Genomic DNA, 19,415 nt, shown 5'->3' with positions numbered 1-19,415 from the left:
AATAAAAGTAAACTATGGTACCATACTTAATAATTTATATATAATGTCAGTTTGCTTCCAAACTAGATTTGAGTTAGTTAATTCTAAAGCTTGTTGGTGTAATAAAATAAAATATGTAAGGATTAGTTTCTAGGTGTATTGTCAGTTGCATTTCTCTTCTTGTTAAACCTGGTCATTTATACAATCAAGACAATGAGTTTTAAATAATAGTGTTTTTCTTCTTTTATTTTTAGTGTAAGTAATCAATGCTACAGAGAAAAGGCATATCAATAAATAATTTAGTCGGGAAATTAATTCGTGAGTTAAAGTCATTAGTTTGTCCACTTGTTTAGTTTTTATTTTGAAAAGTAGTTTTAGGACCAGAAAGATACTCAATTTATGAGGCACTTGCCTTACATTTGGTGTTCATCAGTTTGAGCCCTAGCATGGCATATTGTCCCCTGAACAATATGTGGTCTTTAAATATGTCCCCACCCCCCATACAATAAAAAGAAGAAAAAATAAAATATTACACCATTTCCAAGTTTACTGAGGGTACATTTCAATAGAAACCAGTATAAAATTTTAGCCTGTTCTTCAGGTACACGCAAGGTACTTAGAAAACCAAAAGTAATTGCTTACATATGTGAAGGACAAAAATATTGGAATGTCGTATGTGTGCCAATTAATTGACCTTCCTCTCAAGGTGAGAATTAAACTATAACTTGTTTAATTTCACTTTTACATTTTGCCTGGGCTGGAGCGATAGCACAGCGGTAGGGCGTTTGCCTTGCACGCAGCCAACATGGCCGACCCAAGTTCGATTCCTCCGTCCCTCTTGGAGAGTCCGGCAAGCTACTAAGAGGATCTCGCCTGCACGGCAGAGCCTGGCAAGGTACCTGTGATGTAGTCAAGATGCCAAACACAGTAACAACAAGTCTCATGATGGAGACGTTACTGGGCCCGCTCGAGCAAATCGATGAACAACAGGAGGACCGTGAACGTGACCGTGACGATACATATATATTCCAACGTAGATATCAGACAGATGAATGACAAAATCAGACAGAAAATCACTACATAATTTCAAACATCCACAGAGTATTCTGTAACTGTACATCCAGGTTCAACATGATAACCTCCTCTCAAGAAAAACATACATTTATTACCACAAGTATGTAAAAGCAAACGTTTTCATTTTTTTCCCTTTGCAAAGGATCCTTTTGAATATGACATCCTTTATTAATCCTTAGAAGTGGCAACATCATCTGGAGTTTTAGTATCAAGTTTGATGAATTGCAAGGAAAGTTATTAGGCTACAGGAATTGTCACTTCCTTTGGCATTCCAAAAATGCCAGATGTGTTCCTAGTAATAAATACTCCAGTTATGTGTGATGCCCTCAACCTCTGAGATGACGATGCTGGAAAACACCACAGATGGCATCTTGAAATGGGATAAACATAGTGCAAGTGATGAGAAGGCCACTGTGAAAAGCATGCTTATGGCAGTGTTATCCTTCGGCAGTCATTGGATGAGAGATTTCCCCAGGTGGGTAATGCTGACAGAAGGACGTTTGGAGAGCTCTGTCAGGCTTCCTGGATGAGCTGCAACTGCAAGCCTTTCATGGAGCCTGCCAGGATCAGCGCTTGCCATGCTCTAAACAGAGCCTGACGTGCCTAGTTGCCAGAAGATTTCGACTCTGTCACAGAAATGCCCAATTAATTGAATCGAATCACTATTAAAAAAAAAAAAGCACAAAAGCCACAAGTGGTAAGGAAAATGAGCTTCAGGATAACTAAGAGACATATTCAAGGTTACAGAAACAATGGAGGGTGCAGGGGGTGGGGGATGATGGAAGAGATTTAAGGATTTTTTTGTTTAACCCCTGGGTGTTTTGACTTCAAAATAGGACAGGATAGAACAGCAACAGGGTTCTCCAATCTGTTAGAACAACCTCTTCTGTTATTCACTGTCATCACCTTTTTGATTGTGTGGAAAAAAAAAAAAAACAGTTTCAAACCTAAATTCATTCTGAACTGGGAAAAAAACAGACTGTATTTGTAAAACCATCTTGAGGACCAGAGAGACAGGGTGCTAAATCAGGCACTTCCCTCATGTGTGCCCACCTCGGTTTGATCCCCAGCACTTGATATGTTCCCCCAAGACCCACAAGGAGTCAATTCTGAGCTCAGAGCGAGGTCTAAGTCTGCAACACCTTTGTGTGTGTCAAAAACAAACAAAGACAAAACAAAACAACAAAAAAATCAAGCTGAGCTAGTTTTATTTTTTTTGAAAATAATAGGAATTCTTACAGGTATGAGATGAAATCTTTTTTTTATTTGCATATCTCTAATAAGTGATCATAGTCACATAGCACAGTGGGTAGGGCATTTGCCTTGCACGTGGTCGACCCAGGTTCTATTCCTCTGTCCCTCTAGGAGAGCCCAGCAAGCTATAGAGAGTATCTCGCCCACATGACAAAGCCTGGCAAGCTACCCGTGAGGTGTTCAATATGCCAAAAACAGTAACAAATCTCACAATTTGTTGTGAGATGTTACTGGTGCTCGCTCGAGCAAATCGGGAGGACAGTGCTACAGACAGACAACCAAATATATAGACATATTTTATAAAGATTTTAAATACCTAGTAAAATATTTTATGTTCTGTTTGCCATATGTATGAATTTCTTTTTTAGTGGCAGGCTTATTTTTTATAACCAATTGTTTCCACAACTCCCTTCACAATAGATTGGATAAGTATTATCATATTATTATAAACACTTATTTGTCGTTTAGCCATTCCAATTCAGGCATGAGATATAGACTTCTGATATTCATGGAATGCAATTCATAACTTTGTAAAAGAGATTTCATTAGATTTTCCAGTATTCCTTAGAAAATTAAAAGAAAAAAAACTTCTATTAAGGACAATCCTTCTGATATTAACTTTCAGAATTTTTTATTTATATGCTAGATAATGGCATTGACAGTATCTAATAAATAAACTAAGTTACTTATAAAAATGAACATGTGCCAACTCTTGGGGAGACAGTTATTCTAAGTACCCTAAGAGTTCATGTCCTCTGCAAAGCCTTTGTAAGTTGCTAAATATAACACTGGGACCAGAAAATATAATTATCTCACATCACAAATAATCTAAAGACTCACAAAACACTTCACTAGGGGGTTATTATTTAAAATAGAGGCATTTTGAAGGACCAACATTTTATGTAAAATATGAGTTTAATCACTTTGAAATTTCTACAAATTCACTTTTTTCTATCTTGTAAAGAATCAGTGTTCACCAACATGATAAAAGAAAATGAGAAGTGTATGTGTGTGTGTGTGTGTGTGTGTGTGTGTGTGTGTGTGTTTAAACATAAAATAGTAATTATACTGTGTATCTGGGCAGCAGAAAGGTTAAATGTTCAATGTACTATTTTAAGAATAGGAACAACTGCTTTCTGTGTTGATGTGTTCTGAAATCCTAGTTAGTATGAGGAGTATTTCTAATTGCGAATGGCATATCCACTAAAGTTTTTGAAGTTCTCCTCCTTAAACACTTCTTAAGCCACTGTGTAGGCATCAGTTTACAGTCCAGGACACTCACTGGTGTTTCTATTTGGAATATTGCCTCGGATGGAAAGCGGAAACCCTAGATCCCTGTGAGTCAATGAACCCCTTTCTCTAAAAAACAGACTAGGGACTTCTTTTCTGCTGAGAAATAGTCATGTTAAAATTGCAATCTGATTGTTACAGGAGTCTTCAAAACTTTAGTTGAGGTTTACATGTTTCTAAATTTGTTTAGTCTCACAGTCCTGTTTACTTAAATCTGTAGGTAGTTTTGAACCAATAATAGAGTACTTGGATGGTTGCGTATCAAGACAAATAGATTTGACAACCACTTTCATTGTATAAAGTAACTACTCATAGAAGTATAGCAGTCTATAATTAAGAAAACTGGATGAGGAATTGAAGTTACTAGTGATAATGCCTTTTCTGTTCAGGAATTCTAGAAGTCAATTAGAGCTTGGGGCCCTTCTTAAATTCTATAACATGCAAGTGTCTCTTACATCAAAGAAAATTTCAAATCAAATCTGAATATTTTCATGCATAATAGTATGTGAATATTCTTATGGTTTGGAAAGTATGTTACATTTAAAAATATTTAAATAGCTAAGTAATCAGTCTCATGATTTTTGTTTAATCTGAGTTTTTCCTTTCAACATCTATTAGAAAATAATTATCAGTATTATACACAAAATATTGCTCACAGATGCATTGTCTGGATTTAAAATTTGACTTTAAAGCTGAAAATAAATATGACCAAAAAAAAGAAGTTAGATCACCAAGATCACATTGAGAAGGAGGTTAATGACATGAAGTAGCTTCAAAAGTGTCATATTAAGAATGAGTGACATGAAAAATTTATATGAATTCATATTAGGATGAAGTGACATGAAAAATTAATTAATTCCTTGTGCTTGTTATCCTATGGCATAGATAAAAATTTAAGTTGTGGGGCTGGAGCAATAGCACAGTGGGTAGGGAGTTTGCCTTGCACTCGGCTGACCTGGGTTTGATTTCCAACATCCCTGATGGTCCCCCGAGCATCACCAGTGGTCACTCCTGAGTGTATGAGCCAGGAGTAACCCCTGTGCATCGTCGGGTGACCCAAAAAGCAAAAAAAAAAAAGTTTAAGTTGTACTGAAGTTGTAATGACTGACTGTTTTAGCTTCTGTGACTCTGGTAAGTTTCTAATGGGCATCTTTTGTCCAGGAAGGAACTGGAGCCACACTTTGCAGTGGGGCTCTTACTGACTTGGTCTCTGTGCTCTGCAGTGACACCTGGTGGTACTAAGGGAATATATGTGCTGTATGGGATGCTAGGGATCAAGCCTGAGTCAGCTTCATTGAAGAGCAAGTGCCCTACGTTTTCTTACAGATGAAGAATGAGCGTAATTTTTTTAGTATCGTCCATACTGTTTTCCAAAAGGGTTTAACCAGTCAGTATTCCCACTCCCATTTGACCCAGCAGCACCACTCCTGGGAATATATCCTGGAGAGGAAAATAAAATTATAGTTGAAATGACATCTGCACTTGTATGTCCATTGCTGCACTGTTCACAATAGCCAAAATTTGGAAAAAACCCAAGTTCCTGAGAACAGATGACTGGTTAAAGAAACTTTGGTACATCTACACAATGGAATCCTATGCAGCTGTTAGAAAAGATGAAGTCATGAAATTTGCATACAAGTGGGAAGTATCATGCCAAGTGAAAAGAGTCAGAAAGAGAGGGACAGACATAGGAAGACTACACTCAACTGGGGAATATAAAGTAACAGAATCGGAAACAGACACCCAAGAATAGTTGATATAAGTACCAGGAGGTCTGCTCCATGGCTTGAAAGCTGGTAGCACATGCTGGGGGGAAAAGGTAGCTCAGATAGAGAAGGGAACACCAAGTAAAGGATGTTTGGAGGATTTGATCAGGATGTGAGATGCGTGCTGAAAGTAGACTATAGACCAAACATGATGGCCACTCAATACCTCTATTGCAAACCACAACATCCTAAAGGAAAGAGAGAGCAAAAGGAAATTTCCTGCCACAGAGGTGGGGTGGGGCGGGGAGATGGGGTGAGAGGTGGGAGGGCTACTGGGATCTTTGGTGGTGGAGAATGGGCATTGGTGGAGGGATGGGTACTCGACCATTATAACTGAAACCCAAGAACTAAAATTTATAAGTCTAAAACTGTATACCTCATGTTGTTTCACTAATTGAAAAAATATCACACACACACAAAAATGAGCATATTTAATATAAACTGTTTTGCTTCTCCTCTCTTTTCAAATGACAATTGAGTCACACAGTAATTTTTTTGAATGTTACAAATGTAAGGTACTGGGTTAATTTTGGTTGAAGTCTATAAAGAGTTAAAAGTAAATGAACTGAAGTGTATGGAAGGAAATTTGAGAATAATAGACTGGATGGTTAAGCTTAGAGATTCCATGGCAGTTCTGTTAATGCTGGTCTAAAAATACAACTGTGAGTGCCTGTAATTTAAGGTTAGTAGGTCCCTTACCTTGACTGACAGGCATGTGATTTTGACACGAGTGACTATCAGATATTTTACCAGGAAGAATAATTACTAATTCTATTCCCATTTGGAGAAAAATATAAATTAGTTAATGATTTTCTTTCCTTATCATTTTTAATTTAATGATCCTTAAAATGTTAGAGAGATGTTTGCTCTTAGAATTACAAAAGAGTCAAGTGGTATGTTTAAAAAAAATTAATGGATTTTTAAGTCACTGTGTCTTGAAAGGTTAACAGATTTCTATGGTCATTCTAATTTATGGGCAGGAATGCTTTTTGAATAGATGTCACATAAATGTTTTAGATACAAATTATATTTGTCAGATAAATAGTAACTTACATTTATAATATATAGACATTTGAGAGTACCTATTATGCCTCTGTAATATTACTTGTGGTAGTGAACTCTAGTAATTTGCTAATTCTTCTGTGCTAAAGACACAAATTAAATATAAAAGAAATGCCAATTAAATACCATGTTTAATCCAGTCATTAGTTATTCTCTTTATGTAGTGTTTTCCACTGCAATGCTTAAATTACCTTAGTTAAAAAATGTTCACCCATATGACTTGTATAAATGAAGATTGTCAATGTCACATTGAAATAATTTAGTGTATATAAAAATAAAGTTTATATTGTCATTTTAACATTTCTAATGCTGTATATTAAAAGATAATCATATGACCTCTATATTTAACATCTATTATGCTCATTAAAAAGTATTATATGGACTTGTAAGTACAGGATGGAGTCAGATTAAAAGGGCTTCTTCATAATATTTGTCTTTAAATTGAGGCCGGGGCAAAGATAGTGGTCATTCTGGGTCTAAATCAGAAAAGCTGATTCAAGCAAAGAATGAATATATAAGACACATGTTAGTTTCTTGCTTTTACTTTTTCATTTTTGATGAATATTTCATCGAAAATATTCATCATTTTAGCTGAATATTATTCATCATAATAGCTGAACATTTATTTCAGCTATGATAAGCTCATAGCTGAAATAAAAATCAATAGTGAAAACTGAAAGTTTTCTTCTACCATGAGGAGCAAGACAGGTTTCCCTTTGCTATTCTGCACACTATTGAAGTTCCTGACCAGATAAGTTAGACAAATAAATAAATAGAAGTGAATTCAAACAGGAAAGGAATAAATAAAATTGCCACTCTCTGTGGATTGACTGATATTATAGTTTAAAAATCCTGAAGGCTCTGCCGAAAAGACTATGAATAAAAACAAAGTGAAGGGTACAAAAACCAATATATGAAAGTATTTTTTATTTCTAGATGCAGATGATGATCTAGCAGAAAAGAAGGAAACACAATTATTTGTGAGCCCAGATTAGCCCTATTTATATGTATGTTTATATGACATATGACAGAGGAATTGAGCATATGATGGGGAAAGAAAAGTTTCTTCAATAAATTGTTCTAGGGAAACTGAATTTTCATTATCACATGCAAAGACGGACTAACATCATATGCAATAAATAAAAGTTAATATAAAGTAATAGTATCTGAGCATACTATCTAAAATAATAATCATAGGGACATCTTTGCTAAAGTTCCTAATGGAAGGAAAACAAAATAAAATATAAACTAATGGGACTATATGAAAATTAAAATATTCTAGATTTTGTTCAAATAAAAATGTCACTGTTACTTTTATGGGAGAAGATATTTGCAATCTGTATATCATAAAAAAGACTGATATGTAAAACACATTAAAATAACTCATACAACACAATAATAATAAATTATATAATATGATTACAAAGTGGACATGGTATATAAACATGCTTGTCACTAACAGTGAAATCCATGCATGAAGTCAATAGAACATAGACATATTTAATTTGGTATTTAAAATAAAATATATTTATATGTGTGATTATGGTCCTTGTGCAGGGACCATGCTGATCTTCTCTGTATCGTTCCAATTTTATTATATGTGCTGTGGCCTAGAGTGCTAGCACAGCAGGTAGGGCGTTTGCTTGCACGTGGCCAACCTGGGTTCAGTTCCTCCACCCCTCTTGGAGAGACCAGCAAGCTATAGAGAATATCTCGCCCGCATGGCAAAACCTGGCAAGCTACCCGTGACATATTCGATATGCCAAACACAGTAACAACAAGTCTCACGATGGAGACGTTACTGGGCCTGCTCTAGAAATTCGATGAACAACGGGAAGACAGTGACAGTGGCAGATATTTATTTAAAAATTTCAATAATTCTAGATGTTTTTTTAAAAATATATGTTAAAATATATACAAGTGAAAAATGGATCAGATTTTATGTAGTTTGTATGTAAAGTTTTTAACTTTGTGATATCATATAAGTGAGTTGTGACAGGTGAAAAGAGTTTAATACTGGACCTTGGACACCATAAAAGTAGAAAAGGGGAGGAAGGAAAGCTAAAGGGGACAAGATCAGGGACTGGTAAAATAGATGTGAGGAAAATTATGTGATTATGCATTGTTAATCCAAATAAAATGAGAGTAGATATGCAAATTGATTTTGAGAAATCAAATAAATGAAGGTAGAGTAAAAACATCTAATAAATTTATCATTGTGAAAATTATTGGTAACCGCAAAAGAGTTTCTTATCACAAGGGTAGAAAAACATGTTTGGAACAGTTTTAAAATGCAATAAAAAAAATCCCAAAGAAAAGAATAGCACTCTAACGTCGTCCAGTTGTTCATGGATTTCCTTGAGCGGGCACCAGTAAAGTCTTCACTGTGAGACATGTTACTGTTTTGGGCATATCAAATACACCACATGGATCTTCCCAGGCTCTGCTGTGTGGGCAGGATGCTCTTGGTAGCTTGCCAGGCTCTCCAAGAAACTATGAGAAACAAGAAATGCATATGTTAGTATTGAGGATATTATACCATATTTATATACCTATTTGGGAAATGCCCAAGGAAAAGAAATAATTTATAATATAAAATGAATTATTTCTGAACTGTTATCATAATTTGTTGAGAGGGCTTGGGAAAGAACCTTATTAAACATCTTCTAACAGTATGAGAATAACGTGTTCCTTTCAAATCACATTTATTTCACCAGAACTTAGTCACATTATTCCACCACATAAAAAGGTCACAGTCCTCCCGTTATTCATCGATTTGCTCGAGGAGGCCCAGTAACGTCTCCATTGTGACAATTGTTACTGTGTTTTGGCATATTGAATATCGAATATGCCACGGGGAGCTTGCCAGTCTTTTCCGTGCGGGCGAGATACTCTTGGTAGGTTGCCGGGCTCTCCGAGAGGGGCGGCCGTGCAGGCGAGATACTCTCGGTAGCTTGCCGGGCTCTCAGAGAGGGGTGGAGGAATTGAACTCGGGTCGGCCATGTTAGCTGCATGCAAGGCAAACACCCTACTGCTGTGCTATCGCTCCAGTCCACATAAAAAGGTAACTAGGAAAAATAGTTTTAGTTGTGTATCCAGTAATAAAGTAAGAGTTGGTATACATATTTTAAAATATCTGTCATAAAAATAGAGCCTTTAACTTTTTTTATTCCTTTCAAAAGTATACTATCTCGGCTTAAGTTACTAGGTAGTAAGTACACAGTTGATATTAGTCTGATTAAATTAATGTTTACAGAAATTACTTATTTTGAACACTAGTTATTGCTTTTTACTTATCACGGTCATGGTCATGGTCCTTCCATTGTTCATCAATTTGCTCGAGCGGGCCCAGTAATGTCTCCATCATAAGACTTGTTGTTACTGTGTTTGGCATATCGATTACATCACGGGTAGCTTGCCAGGCTCTGCCATGCGGGCAAAATACTCTCGGTAGCTTGCCGGGCTCCCCAAGAGGGGTGGAGGAATTGAACTCGGGTCGGCCATGTTGGCCGCTTGCAAGGCAAACGCCTGACCGCTGTGCATAATTTAATTGGTATCTTAAACTATTGTTCAGATGTGACTTATGAAACATTGCTTCCTGCTATGTTTGAAAATTAAAATAATATTTAATAATTCTTGATATTTTAACATTTTTCTAATTTTCTATGATTACTAGAGATAACCAAACATAAATTCAGACCCACTGAATAATACTCTCAGTGACTTAGAGTATAATTCACTTCTGCCAAAAATCTTAACTCTTTTACCATATATGTTTTTCTTGAAATCATACATCATAGATAGCTTACTAGTGGTTTGTGCAAGTAATATGAGTTATAGCTGCATAAATGAAAAAGATGACAATAAAGATAGATACTAACGCATGCAATAACAAAAATATCCCATTAAATTTGTGTGTATATATAATTTATATGGATATTCTTGTGAAATATATATTTATATATTAACAATGTTTTTAACCATTTTTATTATATTTAAACTATGTTGAGTTTAGATTATTCCTTTTAAAAGTTCACTCATCCTTATTCTTGCTTTGAAATATAAATAAAATGCATTCTCTTTGATGGAATAGTCCAAATAAAAGTGATTTGGTTGTGGAGTAACACAGAAATAAGAGATGTAGACTTGTACAAGACTATCATGTTCTTGGACATTATTTGTTTTGGAAGAAGACTAACCAGAAAAAAAAATTACCTGATATGCTTTTGAACTCATTTCAATGGTTGTGTTACATTTTGCAGCATGCAGGTATCAGGGTTTACTCTTTGCTCTCCATTCAGGGGTCTGTGCTCTTGGTGCTTAGGGAACCATATACAGTGTTAAGGACTGAACCAGTGTCTGCCACATGCCCACAAGCATCTTATCCCCTGATTATCTCTTCAACCCCTTTACTGTATTACAGGGTAATATACATTGTTCTAGGGAAATATTAGAAATGGAAAGTTAGGCATCTGTCATAGCTTTCTAGCAATATATTCTTGACTGTAACTTAAAACAGACTTTGAGAATGTGGTAAAAAAGCGATTGGTCCAGGGTCAGTTTGACAATTGAAAATATGAAAATCATTTATCTATCAAAAATGTTTCCTGAATTTGGTTCATATTGGTGAACAAAGCAGATTTAAATCGATGCTGTCTTAAACTTAATGTCCCAGAGAGGTAGAGAATGAATAATAGACATATTAAGTAAGCGAAGTACAATGAATGAAACAGCTTTCCTAGTAACAAATTTGTGTGATAACTAGCAAATAATTAAACAAATGCAGAATATTTGAAATAAGTGGTGACATTAATAAATACTAGATTATGAATATCTTGGGAGTGAAAGTAAAATTCATTTGAATAGATACAATTAAATATATTTGTTTAGAAAAATGTATTCTAAAAGTTTCATTCTCTGTACCTCATGGTCCTCAAAACATTGCTGGATGCATTCTTGGGGCCTTTGAGCGCTGTAGGATATGGCCTTGGAGGTCCCCATAGAGGTAACTTTAGTGTCACTCAGCAGTGCCTGAACAGCATTGTATGGTCCAGTAGCCTGAGAATCTCTGGTGCGTTTATGGCTATCAAGAACACTACTTGAGAGTCTCTACCCGAAGAAAATAGCACTTGCATAAAATACTGAGAAGATGTATTAGAGTAATACCAAGGAGAACTGTGAATGATTTATTATTTTATTTTTGAGATAATTGTGGTCCTACTGAGTTTTAGTTTCATAGATAATTATGATAACCATCTCATTTGAGAAATATGACTAAATTCAAAGCAACATATAATAGATTAAAGATGAAACCTTGATTCCAACAAATACAAATATGACAACTTTTCTTTTTTTTTTTAATGTCATTATGTGTGTGTATGTTTGTATTTGTCCCGTTTACTTCCTGGTCTATTGTTCATCAATTCTAAACCAGAAAGCTTGATATTATCTCTTGATTGTCATTGATGCAGACTTCTTGTTGGAACATGATTTAGAGATAGGTTCAATAGTATACACTTAGTTGGAACATGCTTTAGGGAAAAGGCCATGAGGCAAGTTCTGATAGATTACGTGAGAATCTGTAATGTAATATTAACATTTTAAAATAAAAACCAGGATCTGGGAAATAGTATAGGGGTTAAGGGAAATGCAAGTCAAGGATTGGGCTGATCAAACTCACTTAGATTTATTTCCTGTCCATACAGGTCAAAAATTAATGTTCAGGTACACACTTTCTCAGTATCTTATGAATTCAAAGATGGAAGTTACCTAGAGTTGTCAATAGAATTGGAAATGATGCATAAGAAATAAATATGATCCTCAGTAATTATATCGAACATGAGGTGAATCTCTGTTTCATGTATACTTCAGAGAATGACATGTTCTTCTGGCTATTATGGGCTGATTTGACAGATTTGAGCTTTAGCTATTGGAAGAGTATTGAATTTATCTTAGCCGGAAAGACTTTTAGTAGTTGATATGAAATTAGGAGAAAACGTGGGCTAACTTAGAAATTTGAAGACTATATGGAAGAGAATGGTAGTACAGTGAATAGTGTGCTTGTCTTGTACACTGCTGATTCAGATTCAATCCTTGGCACTCCATATATTTCCCGAGGAGTGACCTGAGAGCGCGTAACCAGGAAAAAGTTCTGAACACTGCCAGTTTTGACCCCAAAGGCAAAACAAATATGTTAACTATTATAGCAATGATTTTATTTGTTAGTATAATCATATAAAGTTTACAGAAGATATTTCCTAAGCTGTCATGTTAAACTTGTTATTTCATGACTAATTCTATTAGTATTTTATCACCCTTTCAAAAACCTAAGACCTTTCATATATTAAACCTATTTTATTCGTTTTAATCTTTCATTTGCTGGGGTGAGGGGGTGTCACAGTGCAGTACTCTTTCTGGTTCTAGGCTTAAAAGTGACCCCTGGTGGTACCTCTTTATAAAATAAAAATTATGTAAGTAGAGAGAAATAGTAAATACAATCAATGAGTAAATGTTTAGATTAAAAGTGTTAGATGTCTTGTTATAAATTATAGTTTGCCTTTGATTATTTCTATGATTCTTTAACATGATTCTCTTTAACATATGCTCTTATCTTGCCTATTTCAGTAAATAACTCTTGAATGTCATTATTCTAAACTTTATTCTTGTGTTCAGAATATAGAAATAAATAAATGTGAAATAACACTTGATATTGTTAAATAAATGCCCCTAAAATATTGTGACATATTTTAATAGGAATATGAGGTAAGAAAAATATCAAGAATATAATAGGGGTGGTTAGATGGGATTTGCATACTATGTATAATGGACAGGATGCTACTGTAGTTAAGATATTAAATTTTTAAAGAGAGAAATAAAAGTCACTGAAAAAAGTTGGTTTCAGCTAGAAGAGAAAGGTTAAATAAGATAGACACTAAACATCATTTAAGGTACTCTAAGTAGAAGTCATTTTAAACCTATTTCTCTCTACTTACATAATTTGACAGAAATACTAAATGTATAGAAAATTCATTAATCATATTTAATTTTATCATTGTATTAAAGAATATAATTTGTTCTTTGCTTTGCCTTTTGTTAACATTTCTAAAGATACATTTCAAAAACAAAGAGTGCTAATAACAACCTAAAATATTTTATTAAGCACCACCTTTGAAATTTACTTCTTGTACAAGGATAACTGAGTTGATGAAACTCACTCTATTTTTCAAAAAAAAAATCATTGCTGTTATTGTCTCTGCCGATCTTCCATTATTCTTTGCTCTATCTGTTTTCTTTGAAAGATACAATTTCAGACTAGGTTTTCTTCTCTCTCACTAAAGATCAAGCTTTTTCTGGTGAAATGTTCAGAAATTTATGTATTGACTTTCTTTCAGGACTAGAGAGAAAATGTTAGCCTTTTGGCCTCTCTCTGGTATAATATATGAGTTTCATTTTTCTTTTATTTGTCGAAACAAATTATAATTGTGTAGGGCTTCCTGGGAAGATGATAGCCAGATTGAAATTAAAGAGGTGTTTAAGGCCTCATTACCTCTAGAGAAGTTTAAATTTTTAATGACTTCAGTAGAAAATCTATATCCAGGGTAATCATTTTTAAACAATTAATTAAAGAAAAAAGAATCTCAAAATTATATATTTATTCAGTCCATTTTCTGAATTTGTTTATAAAATAGAATTAATTAGTTTTCCTTAGTAATTTTGTTTCCAAAGTATATATTTTTTCTTCTAAAATGGAAGTAAAAGAGCATCATTAATCTAACTTTATTTATTAATTTATAAATTCTGGTTTGTTGGTCGCACCAAGTAGGGTAGCATAACAGTGGTTTGTCCTTTCTCCCTTGGCACAGGGAGCTTAGGTTTATCAGGTTACATCCATCACAGTGCTCCCGAGTCACTCCCATTCCTCTGTGTTTATCTGTAAGCTCTTTTCTGTACTCTCTTCCCCTAAATCAGACTCTGTTAACTTGTAGCGTCAGATCCTTCTAAAAACACTGAACTTGGAGTGATAGCACAGAAGGTAGGGCATTTGCCTTGCACGCTGCCGACCCAGGTTCGATCCCCAGCATCTCATGTGATTCCCTGAGCATTGCCAGGAGGAATTCCTGAGTGGAGAGCCAGGAGGAACCCCTGTGCATTGCCAGGTGTGACCCAAAAAGCTAAAAATAAAAAAATAAAATAAAATAAATAAAAATATAAAAAAGACACTGAACTTTTATTCATGAGTGAAATATTGCTTTTCTCCTTCTCTTTTGTCCTTTTGCATAGTTTACTCTGAAGCAATGTCCTTTTTGTATAAACACAGGAAGACAGTTAACATTATGCTTTTGTAACTCGGGAGTTAATTGACTCAGAATAATATTCACTCCTGGGCATGTGCTTTCTTAACTAATCCTCAGTTTCCCTTAGTTCCTAGCACCCCCAAAACAGGGTCCTGATGAGGGACTGGATGGGCCCAGGGCAAGCTGTGAGCTACCCTGGCATCAAAATGGGCTAGGCCAAAGCGCCACAATACTTAAATATAAAAAAGTTAAGAGCATGATCATGGACAAATTCTGTCACAATCCATAAAGTAATGACTGACTAGGACCCTAATCGAGGACCCTGATAGGGTTAGAAAAGACTAATCTGGTGTGAGCACTGTAATCTGAGATCTATAGCGAGATGCCCCCAGGAGAGCCATCCTATAAGCTTAATGTATCTCTTACTGTGTGCAAAATGACTAATTTTATGAATGTTTATATGTTTGTTGCACTAAGGAAAGGAGAAACACACCCTTAAATGGAATGTCACTCTTGGGTGGGTCATTTTACTGAACAAGAATCTGTCCTAGAAGAACCTTCCCCTGAGGGAAGGACTTTACCTCTGTTGATTGCATGACCCACCTATGTGTAATTATTACCAAAACCCCTCGTGATTTGGAATTTAACTAAGGTTGTAAGAGGGGGCTGGGGGAGGCAGAAGCAAGAGGAGAAGGACGAAGGAGCAGAATCCAAGAGGAGAAGGGTTCAGGAAGAGGAATGGAGACGAGATTAGAATAAATTGCACTTGACACCAACCAGCATGCCCTGCCTTCCCTCCTTCGTCCACCCATTGCCGTTGGCTGCCCCAAGGTGGGGGAAGTGGCGGAGACCACCAAACACAGGCAGCAAGAGAGAGAGCCACCAAGGCCCCTTCATAATTTATGTTTTAGTTATACAAAGTAGTCCTTAGAATTCACTCCTGGCTATGTGCTCAGGGAAAAATCATGTGGTGTTTTGGGGACCTGGTGGTGTTTGGAGGACTGGTGATGTGTGGTGCTGGGGATTGAATCTGTGTCAACTGCATGCTAGCCAAATGCCTGACCTGCTATACTATCTCTCCAGCCTCCGTTCTAATATTGTTTGAGAAATTCTCCTAAGGGGCCTCCCATTTCAGGAATCACTTAATCACTTAACTTCCTGTTAGTCGTCGATTTGCTCGAGTGGGCGCCAGTAATATCTCCATTTGTCCCTGTCACGTGATAGTGTAGCCCAATGACATCTGTTTGTTCTGGGAACATGAAGAGACTCAAACCGATCGTTCATGAACTTGACGAAGAAGTCTGACCATCTGGTAGGTAGGCGGCCATGCGGTCTTTTGACATCCCGTGGAATGCTGTCAGTAACAGCTCTAGTCCAGCGGTCATCTTTAATCTCATTATGTGACCAGCCCATCTGATTTTTGACACCTTGGCAAATGAGACAGCATCCCTGATTCTTGATCCTCGATGGATGTCGGAATTCCGGATTCTTTCATTTGAGTGAAACGTGATATTCCAAGCATCACACTTTCTGTTCTTCTTTGGGAGACCTGAATAGCGTTCTCATCTTGTTTGCATAGGGCCAGGTCTCTGAGGCATATGTTAATGCAGGAAGAACAGTGAAATCAAAGAGATGTGCCTGGAGCCGGAGGTTCTTCATCCTCCTAGCTATCTCTTCAACGTTCTTGAAGGCGTTCCAAGCCACTCTCTTCCTCCTGCGCAGCTCGGGTGCCAGGTCATTTGTCATGTTGACTTCTCGACCTAGGTACACATAGCTGTTGCATTCAGAGATGGTCATTCCATTGAGAGCGAATGAAACGTCAGGAACGAGGCTGTTTATCATAAACATTGTCTTCGTAAGATTCAGCTGTAGTCCTACCTTTCCACACTCACGGTCAAAGTCGGCCAGCATTTGTGCCGCTTGGCTGATGTTTGGTGTTATTAAAACAATGTCATCAGCAAAGCAGAGGTGGTGTAGTTGCCGACCATCTATCTTCACTCCCATTCCTTCCCATTCCAGTCGTCGCATGATGTTCTCGAGGGTGGCACTGAAGAGTTTCGGTGAAATGGTATCACCCTGCCGAACCCCTCTCTTGACATCAAGGATCACTTCTTTGTAGAATGGTGAGATCCTGGTAGTGAATCCGCAATACAGCTCATGGAGAATCTTGATGTATTGGGCTTGAATGCCCTGATTGGCCAGGGCTTCAATGACCGCTTCCGTCTCAACAGAATCAAAGGCCTTTAATTCAATGAACGTTAAACAGAGCAGCATCTTGAACTCCCAAGAAACCTCAATGAGCTTGGTTATCATGTGGATATGGTCGATGGTGCTGAATCCTTTGCGGAACCTGGCTTGTTTCCCTTCTTGAACAGTAGTACGGTCCTACTGGTTTTCCATTGGGACGGAACCTTGCATTCAGACAGGTAGTGAGTGAAGAGCCGAGCCAGTGTATTGATGAGTACTGATGGCAGGTTCTTCAGGTGTTCAGGTCTGACCTTGTCTGGGCCGGGTGCTGTTTGTTTCTTTACCGACGAAATGGCGTGTCAGATTTCGGAAGGAAGAACGTTGGGAACGACATATCCATCCTGTGGAATTTGGTATGTCGGCAAGTGGACATGGCTATTGAAGAGATTTGAGTAGAAGTCATGGATAATCTTCTCCATTGCCGTTCTGGAAGATATGATGGATCCATCAGCACGTCGGAGGGCAGTCATCGTGGTCTTGTAGTTGGCGAAGGACAGGGGGGTGTTACAAATACTTTTCCCGGCTTCTGCCGCATCTACCACTACTCCTGCTCTTCTCTCTTTGAGGTCTTCCTTGATCGCATCTCTGCACTGCTTTGCAAGCTCGAGCGTTAGCTTGCGGTTGCCTGAGGCATGCATCAAACCACGCTGGCGAATTAACTCAAGAGTTTTTGAATACAGGCAATTTTTTGTGGCTATCTCTCTCTTGGCATTCCTCGCACATTCAGGGAGGTACTGAACCAGTCGATCGTATTCCTCGTCAATGTTGTCAACAATGTCATCTTCCCACGTTGCCGCAATAGTGCCAAAGAGTTCCCAGTTGGTGGTCATTCTGGGAGTTCTCTTTTTGAACTTTGCAGCCCTTTCTCCCGCTCTGTAAAGTAGAATTTTGCACGAAGGAGACGGTGGTCTGATCCCATTCGAAATTTTGGGACAACAGCAACATCGGTCAGGCAAAACCGTCGATTGAATATGATGTGGCCTATTTCGTTGTGGAATCGTCCACCGGGAGACTCCCATGTCCAACGTTTAGATTCTGCCTTCTGGAACTGTGAGTTACCATGGATGGTCTTGGTCGACATGATGAACTCAGACAGTCTCTCACCCTGTTCGTTCCATTCTAGGCCATGGGTCCTGATGTGAAGTTCTTCAGCTGATCTTCTCGGTCCTATCTTGGCATTAAAATCACCCACAATGATCTTGTAGAAGGTGTGGTCTTCTTTATAGAACTTCTCCAGCTCCATGTAGAACTTCTCGATTTCTCTTTCATCATAATGAGATGTTGGTGCGTAGACAACGAAGATAGAAACTGCAGGCAGTGAGCCACATCTATTCAAATGTAAACATCCGATTAGGGTTGTTAGGCATTCGAATGAATCAATGCTCATGGCCAAGTTTGTGTTGACAAGGACACCAACGCCTCCGACACCTCTTTTATCGCATGTTCCGAGGAACAATTCTTCTCCAGTGTCAAAAATGGCATGGTGAGATTCGTGCCTTCTTGTCTCGGTCAGACCAATGATGTCGTACTTGATCATTTGTGCTTGTACCATCAGGTCCTCGATGGATGCATCTGATGCTAGCGTACATGTATTGAAAGTACAGATGATCATTTTTGTCTTCCTTCATTGTGGCAGCCTAGTTCGGCCTTGAGATTTTGACAGCCTCTCCTTTCTCATCCTTCTCAGTGCTGCCATGTCGGTAAAGCCTTCAGGGTCAGGTGAATGAGACCAGTTGTAGTTACTGGTTTTGCCATATCGAATACACAATGGATAGCTTGCCAGGCTCTTCCATGCGGGCAGAATACTCTCGGTAGCTTGCCAGTCTTTCCGAGAGGGATAGAGGCTTTTGGGGCGACCTCTAATCACCCTTGTAGGTGTTTCCATATTTGAACCCTATCAAATATGGTACGACAATTCCGGAAGATGGGTATTTAGTGTCTTATGATGTGTCACGCAGCCGCGAAGCAGCCGCGTGTGTCCGGAAAGCGTCCTGGAGTGTGGCGGCGGCTGGGTAGTGGAGATAGTGTCTATAGTGGAAGTCTGCCAGTGGGGTATTTATCTGGGTAAGGTGGGTCTTCTGTGCGCAATCCGATCCCTGGGTGGTTGATGGAAGCAGACAGGGCAGGGTAGGGTGGGGCTCCTGATTAGAATCCCTTTGTCACCTGTGGTTGGTGGGAGCAAGCAGAGAAACTCTGTCCCTGGGTCCGCCGAGCCTGGAGTCCAAGGTCTCAGAGAGTTCCGCTTATCTTGTTCTGTGGGTCTTCAGTCATGCGTGAGTCTCGGCCGGAGCTGCCACACGGGTCCGGAAAGCGTCCTGGAGTGTGGCGGCGGCTGGGCAGTGGAGGTAGTGCTCGCTTCGGCAGCACATATACTAAAATTGGAATAATACAGAGATTACGGAAAGAAAGCAAAATATAATATTAGCACTGTAGCACTGTCCTCCCATTG

The 19,415-nt window shown here is 37.8% G+C and overlaps 1 protein-coding gene and 1 non-coding gene across 6 annotated transcripts in view; one reads left to right on the top strand and one right to left on the bottom strand.

The window, feature by feature from the left end:
- The window catches only part of ERBB4 (erb-b2 receptor tyrosine kinase 4), a 1,197,143-nt gene that overhangs the window by 661,924 nt on the left and 515,804 nt on the right, over window positions 1-19,415 (top strand). The gene's annotated exons all lie outside the window — the stretch shown is intronic.
- On the bottom strand, window positions 7,939-8,050 carry LOC130021258 (U6 spliceosomal RNA). Its single transcript, XR_008792145.1, has one exon. It is a non-coding gene; the product is annotated as a U6 spliceosomal RNA (small nuclear RNA).

This window comes from Sorex fumeus, unplaced genomic scaffold (assembly GCF_029834395.1).
Source record: "Sorex fumeus unplaced genomic scaffold, SorFum_2.1 ptg000014l, whole genome shotgun sequence".
NCBI lineage: Eukaryota > Metazoa > Chordata > Mammalia > Eulipotyphla > Soricidae > Sorex > Sorex fumeus.
This window is presented reverse-complemented; position numbering and strand designations above follow the sequence as displayed.